This window comes from Schistocerca piceifrons, chromosome X (genome assembly GCF_021461385.2).
Source record: "Schistocerca piceifrons isolate TAMUIC-IGC-003096 chromosome X, iqSchPice1.1, whole genome shotgun sequence".
Taxonomy (NCBI): domain Eukaryota; kingdom Metazoa; phylum Arthropoda; class Insecta; order Orthoptera; family Acrididae; genus Schistocerca; species Schistocerca piceifrons.
Window position 1 is genome coordinate 61,176,469 of NC_060149.1, and position 7,565 is coordinate 61,184,033.

A 7,565-nucleotide genomic window follows, 5' to 3' on the forward strand; every position below is an offset into this window, starting at 1 on the left:
AGCATTTGTGCACCGCCGCCGTCAGTGTCAGCCAGTTTGCCGTGGCATACGGAGCTCCATCGCAGTCTTTAACACTGGTAGCATGCCGCGACAGCGTGGACGTGAACCGTATGTGCAGTTGACGGACTTTGAGCGAGGGCGTATAGTGGGCATGCGGGAGGCCGGGTGGACGTACCGCCGAATTGCTCAACACGTGGGGCGTGAGGTCTCCACAGTACATCGATGTTGTCGCCAGTGGTCGGCGGAAGGTGCACGTGCCCGTCGACCTGGGACCGGACCGCAGCGACGCACGGATGCACACCAAGACCGTAGGATCCTACGCAGTGCCGTAGGGGACCGCACCGCCACTTCCCAGCAAATTAGGGACACTGTTGCTCCTGGGGTATCGGCGAGGACCATTCGCAAACGTCTCCATGAAGCTGGGCTACGGTCCCGCACACCGTTAGGCCGTCTTCCGCTCACGCCCCAACATCGTGCAGCCCGCCTCCAGTGGTGCCGCGACAGGCGTGAATGGAGGGACGAATGGAGACGTGTCGTCTTCAGCGATGAGAGTCGCTTCTGCCTTGGTGCCAATGATGGTCGTATGCGTGTTTGGCGCCGTGCAGGTGAGCGCCACAATCAGGACTGCATACGACCCAGGCACACAGGGCCAACACCCGGCATCATGGTGTGGGGAGCGATCTCCTACACTGACCGTACACCACTGGTGATCGTCGAGGGGACACTGAATAGTGCACGGTACATCCAAACCGTCATCGAACCCATCGTTCTACCATTCCTAGACCGGCAAGGGAACTTGCTGTTCCAACAGGACAATGCACGTCCGCATGTATCCCGTGCCACCCAACGTGCTCTAGAAGGTGTAAGTCAACTAGCCTGGCCAGCAAGATCTCCGGATCTGTCCCCCATTGAGCATGTTTGGGACTGGATGAAGCGTCGTCTCACGCGGTCTGCACGTCCAGCACGAACGCTGGTCCAACTGAGGCGCCAGGTGGAAATGTCATGGCAAGCCGTTCCACAGGACTACATCCAGCATCTCTGCGATCGTCTCCATGGGAGAATAGCAGCCTGCATTGCTGCGAAAGGTGGATATACACTGTACTAGTGCCGACATTGTGCATGCTCTGTTGCCTGTGTCTATGTGCCTGTGGTTCTGTCAGTGTGATCATGTGATTTATCTGACCCCAGGAATGTGTCAATAAAGTTTCCCCTTCCTGGGACAATGAATTCACGGTGTTCTTATTTCAATTTCCAGGAGTGTATATTGTGCTTAATCTGAAAGTATAGGTGTTCATAACGAGAGCATGGGAATTAACATACTAATGATATGGTGACATAGAAGAGCAATGATACAGAACGATTAGCAATTTTGTAAAGAAAATTTTAAAAAAAGGTTTTGTTTACGTCCAGTTAAAAGGAGAAAAGAAATATTGAGTTAAAGGAAAAGTTAAAGATCTCAATAGAAAGCAAATGACCAAAATGTAAAGGCTACTCCTAGAATTTTGCAATACCACGATTTTGTTATTTCCAAAATTGCGATTTTGTCTCACGAGAAAGGCACATTTTTGGAAAGAAACAACGGGGGAATATATAAGGTGCCTCTTAGGTGAGGAAGACATATTTACCAGTTTTAATAAATTATTGTCTCTTATTGACGTATTCACGATAGTTACGAAGTGCTGTGTCCGTAGCCGGCCATGAGTCGGAGAGCATTTCCCGCTCTGGCTGGCTGGGTGACGAAGCGATCGTATGTCTAAGAGCTCTTCATGTCTTATTCGATGGTAGTTATGCTCTCAGTTACGAGTAGTTTGTGACATGAGTGTTTCATTATTGATCTATTGGAAATACGGCATTCTGAATGTTAATTTCGAGTAAATAGATAACCCAAAGTTGGTCGACAGCAATTTCAGATAATTAGCTTCCACCGACAGAGACATCCAATGCGCCAATGGAGAATCTGCACGGGACGACATTTACGAGAGCTGCACCGCGCACAGGTAGGAGGAAATCCGACGACACGACCCACCAAGGCGGATCAAGGAAGGTCCGGCTTACACTCGCAAATTCCGGGTGGAAATGCTGACCAGTTATACTGTACGTCACATATACCACCCTCTACGGACTCGCGGCTAAGCTAAGTAATAACAGTATCAGTTTAGAAGCGAGGGGATCTTGCAACCTTTCATATCTCATATGAGCAAAGATACAGTAACTAACCTATGACATCATAAGATGTAGTGAGACAAGAACAACATATCCTAGCATAGCAACCGTGGAAAACTACTCCAGCTGAACTGACTTGTTTTATGACTAAACTAAACTCCGGCCGAACAGGCCGTGGAGGTCCAACGGTACTGACCGGCCGCCGTGTCATCCTCAGCCCACAGGCGTCACTGGATGCGGATATGGAGGGGCATGTGGTAAGCACACCGCTCTCCCTGGCGTATGTCAGCTTACGATATCGGAGCCGCTATTTCTCAATCATGTAGCCCCTCAACTGGCCTCACAACGGTTGAGTGCACCCCGCTTGCCAACAGCGCTCGGCACGCCGGATGGTCACCCATCCAAGTGCTAGCCCAGCCCGACAGCGCTTAACTTTGGTCATCTGACGGGAACCGGCATTACCACTGCGGCGAGGCCGTTGGCTTGTATTACGACTGGCTGCTCTAATAAAAGATCGTGACCATACCTTTAGTCTTGGGCGCAAAAACTCTTAAATTCTTATTTATGTTCATTAATTATGGCTAAATTAACGTTCATATTTTATTTATAATAATAGGGAAGAACCTCCTAACACTGCACTTCTGTTACGTGATGAAAACACAATTTTTCTCAACATCCTGAAAACGTCTGAGAAACTATAAACAGTCAATTCGCATTATGTCATCAGCTTCACGTCGAATGACCGACTAGCGAAGACGTGAGCGCCAGGACCGTTCAGTTGCTTGTGAAGAGGCCGAACAGTTAGGATGGAAAGATTTCAGTGGCGTCAAAGATCACGACTCGACGAGCAATGCCGAGTATGATTGAGTTTGGGAAAACGTAATTTTGCTTATGAAATGTCAGAAATACTTGCCATTTACTTTGAAATTGAAACACTTATTGCATTTTGATTGATAACAATGATTTGTAACTTTGCGTGTGATTCCCGTAGGCGTAAGCATCGCCACACCACATCACCGTACAGTTTTCAGTTTAATTTGAGAAAGTGTACATGATAAGAAATGCTAGTATCCGTTTAAATTACAGACTTCAATATTTCTTTAAAAGAAAGCCGTACCCTGTTTCTTAGTAGTTCCATTAAAGCCTCACAGCAAAGCACTCAAAATCTACATCTTAGGAATTCTGTTTTTTGCTTGGATACAGCAAAATACAACATGTCCTGCTACTCCAGTACAAATGGAGACACTCACTCTGACGGCAGACTTACATCACACTCTGTTACAAATGATTTTGTGCAAGGGTCCATTTTTTACGCATTTGCTGCATTTTCTGTTGGTACAGCTTTGTGCTGGCAACCAAACTGTGTTCTTCGCGTTCTTTCTGCATTCTCCGTAAAGAAGCGGCATATCTAATTTCTCTTGGTCTGTTAAAGGCATTTACTTTCTCTAAGTACTTAGCACTCGACACTCGGAAACGAAACAGACAGAATTTAAGCTACATTTTCTTTACCACGTTTTATTCCGGTATCGTGGCGCTGCAAAACTGCTTCCTTCTTATCCGACGCGATTCGTTTCTTTCTTTTGGTGTAAAATCACGATCTTCTTCAAAGATAGCAGTTGGATTCACGTTCAGACCTGATAAATCCTAAGTTCTAAACTTCATAATTTCTTCTACATTACCAACAGGATTTTGAAGAGTGAAACGTGCCTTTCATAACTACAATACTAGCAGCAGAAATGATAGTTTCGTTTAAAATTGCAGATTTGATACCGATATCTCTGTAATTAACACAGCTACGGGAAGGGGCTATACGTCATGTGGAGACTTTCTCACAATTCATCTCGGTGGAAACAGAATTACGATAAACTCCGCAGGCTTTCCCGGCGATCTGGCCGGCCGCGGTGGTCTAGCGGTTCTAGGCGCTCAGTCCGGAACCGCGCGACTGCTACGGTCGCAGGTTCGAATCCTGCCTCGGGCATGGATGTGTGTGATGTCCTTAGGTTAGTTAGGTTTAAGTAGTTCTAAGTTCTATGGGACTGATGACCACAGATGTTTAGTCCCATAGTGCTCAGAGCCATTTGAACCATTTTTTCCCGGCGATCTAATGATATCTTGGGTTGTCGGATGTTCTGCTGGATATCAGCGTCGTTCTTACAGGATATTTCGGTAACGTAGTTCGGAACCTTCATCAGGTGTGACCTGAGACTGCTCCTCGAGTGAATGCGGCCCAGTATTTATGTCTGTGGCCTTACTCCTACACAGGCAGATGTACCCGTTCCCTCTGCGGTCCGACCTGCTGGAGCGCTGCCGGTCCGTTTTCCATCCGCAGCTGTTCTGGGCGTTCCCTCTGCGGTCCGCGCCCACCAGACCGCTCCTGGGTGTTCCATCTTCATCCTGGTGCGTTTGGCCGGCAGGTGTGGCCGAGCGGTTCTAGGCGCTTCAGTCTGGAACCGCGCAACCGCTACGGTCGCAGGTTCGAATCCTGTCTCGAGCATGGATGTGTGTCATGTCCTTAGGTTAGTTAGGTTTAAGTAGTTCTAAGTTATAGGGGACTGATGACCTCAGATGTTAAGTCCAATCATAATTTTTGGCACGATCTACTTCTGGACAGTGTTCAGCAATGGCTGATTTTGTCACCTGTCTTAATCGGGTGTGCCTTTGATGTTCCTTGCACCTGATATTCACTGTTCTTGTCGAATTACGGTATCTTAAACGATTCCGGAAGTACTTGCTGAAACATCCCGTATAATTGCTGAGCTGCTGTTGACACCTACCACAATGCTCAGCTGGCCAAAAATTAGTTCAAATGGTTCACATGGCTCTGAGCACTATGGTACTTAACATCTGAGCTCATCAGTCCCCTAGAACGTAGAACTACTTAAACCTAACTAACCTGAGGACATCACACACCTCCATGCCCGAGGCAGGATTCGAACCTACGACCGTAGCAGCAGCGCAGTTCCGGACTGAAGCGCCTAGAACCGCTCTGCCACAGCGGCTGACAAAAATTAGTTATCATCCTCTCGATACTTAAGGTAATCTGATAAATATGCTTATAGCTCTTTTCACATATCACTTCTGAACAGTGCGTGTAGTAGACAGCGACATTTTTTCGTCGTTTTACTTATTGATCTGAAAATGGCCTAACTCGTCCGAGCGTATGATTAGTTAAGAGTGATATGGCGTGCTTTGTTCGTAAAATCATCTCTTAGAGATACAATGCTCCCTTTCTGAAAACATGAAAATTTCAGATTTGCAGATAGTGTTTTTACAGTGACGTAAATCCAAGAAGAGACTTTTGGTAGTAATTTTCTTTATCAGCATAGCATAAACAGGGTTTGCGTGCACAACAGTAATCCAAACTGGCGTCTCTTAGCGTCTTTGGAGGCACAACATCTCACTGAAAGTTCGGTCCTATCCGTCCAACAACTTATGAGTTTTCAGAAAAACTGTGATAGGTAGCGACAGATTTTGCCAGAAGGTTCCCTTTCAGTCTCGACAGGTGTCCCTTCATATGACCCCGCAAGAAGAAATGAACTATGGACAGACCAGTTGAACGAGCCAGTCTCGAACCAGGGACACTCATTATGTGTTTGACTGCCACACACTGTCAGCAAATACGTTCATAATAAATCAGTTTCTTATAATTTATGACAATTAACAACTTGTTGCTTTTCGTATTCCACTGACAGTTTACGTATATTTGGCTTCAACAATTTTGAGTCAGTTAGTTCTGACACAATGTCCATCTCAAATTAATCCATTTGCCCTTCCACACTACGTATGAAAGTTTATACAATCATTGCGCAAAAAACACTTTATAATTCTTTGTTCTAAAATCTATCAGTGTATATATACTTAACTAAAAGTCATCTGCGAAATAGTTTCGTTTTACTTATACGGTTAGGATACTGTTTCCTGTAGATGAAGTTTTCCCCGCTACTTACGCTTATACCGTACACAGTACCTGCCGGTAAGTGTTCCACACCTAGAGTATGTAATAGCAATATTTACTCCCTTAAAAACAGTGGCACTCAACAAGCGTTAGCCTTACCGCTAGTGGAAATATTAAGTTTTGTAACTCAATATCTCTTTCAAAATTTTTAGTGTGCAGAAATGTATAGATACTTTTGCATGATGTGATATAAAAATCACATTCTTCTGCTTACTCCTTCTGAAACTGTACCTGAGTGTTCATACAAGAGTATGAATCCGGTCTCTGCTCTGAAATACACCCACAGACGCTGAATTAATAGCGCAATCTAACTTCAAAGTTTCAGTTCGCAAATGACAAAGTCTACTCAAAAGGGCAACGAAAGGGGGAGGGGCGGGGGTGCTACTCGAAAGTGACAAAGTTGATTATTAAATTAGAACATTAATTTCTAACCTCAAATTGTACTGAAATTGGGTTTTTTACACTCTGCAGGCCTGTGTTCAGGACAAATGTTTTTGTCATCAGTTCCTACACCACCTCTTAGCCTGAAAATATAGAGCTTGTGTGGTGAAAGAAATAACTTATGATGACGCCATCTACGTTGCCCTATAACTTGAAGAACTGCATTAGCGATGTCATACCAGGATTGTCAAAAATTTTTACGGGAAATAAATGCAAGCACATGCAGAGCGTAGCCCCTGTGGAAACTGCAGTGCAAGTGAATGGAACAAATTTTGTATGAAACAGATATTACATATTCAAACATGACGAACAGCTATGCGTATTAGAATCTGTGAACAAAGGAAAAGTCTAAGACAGTGAACTAGCTGAGCCTTGTGAGTAAGAGAATCTGATTGTAAGTCAATTGAATTCACGTATTGTTAACTCGGAGAGGGATACCGATCACTACGTGTTCTGTTGATATATAAAACGAGACCAAATGCACGACGTAATCCACGGCAAGCCCAAATGTAAAATGCAATGCAGAAAGGACACTTCTTTATCTGACTTCAACACTGTCACTTTTTCCAATCATGTGAATACAACCTGAATGTTCGCAGCTTGTTGCAATCTCAACGTTCTGTTGAAAGTTGCTGGTCAAATGCGCCCACATTAAACACACAAGATAGGAGTCTGAATCATTTCTGCTCCCATGTACTGCCCATGTCAAGAGAGGAGAGCAAAGTGCTTTTGTGTTTCAAACTGCATGAGGTAACCAATCGAACTACGTGCGCCCAGCATGCGGACTTGCCGCACCGGTCAAAGCTCTAGCATTGCCACAACACCACATGCTCTTTCACGCTTCCTCAGATGCGGATGTCTCGTGAGTGATCGTCTATGAGTCAACAAGTGACTTACGTATGGGCACGGACGCCGGTTGTATGAAAGGTCTTGCGACGAAATGGCTGCCTTTCAAATGAAAGAAATAGTATTAAATAACTGTAAATAAGAAACACCTTGTAGGCAA

At 45.1% G+C, this 7,565-nt stretch overlaps 1 pseudogene; it reads right to left on the minus strand.

The window, feature by feature from the left end:
* Window positions 1-2,528: 2,528 nt before the first annotated feature.
* LOC124723251 lies at window positions 2,529-2,646 on the minus strand (annotated as a pseudogene).
* Window positions 2,647-7,565: the final 4,919 nt, after the last annotated feature.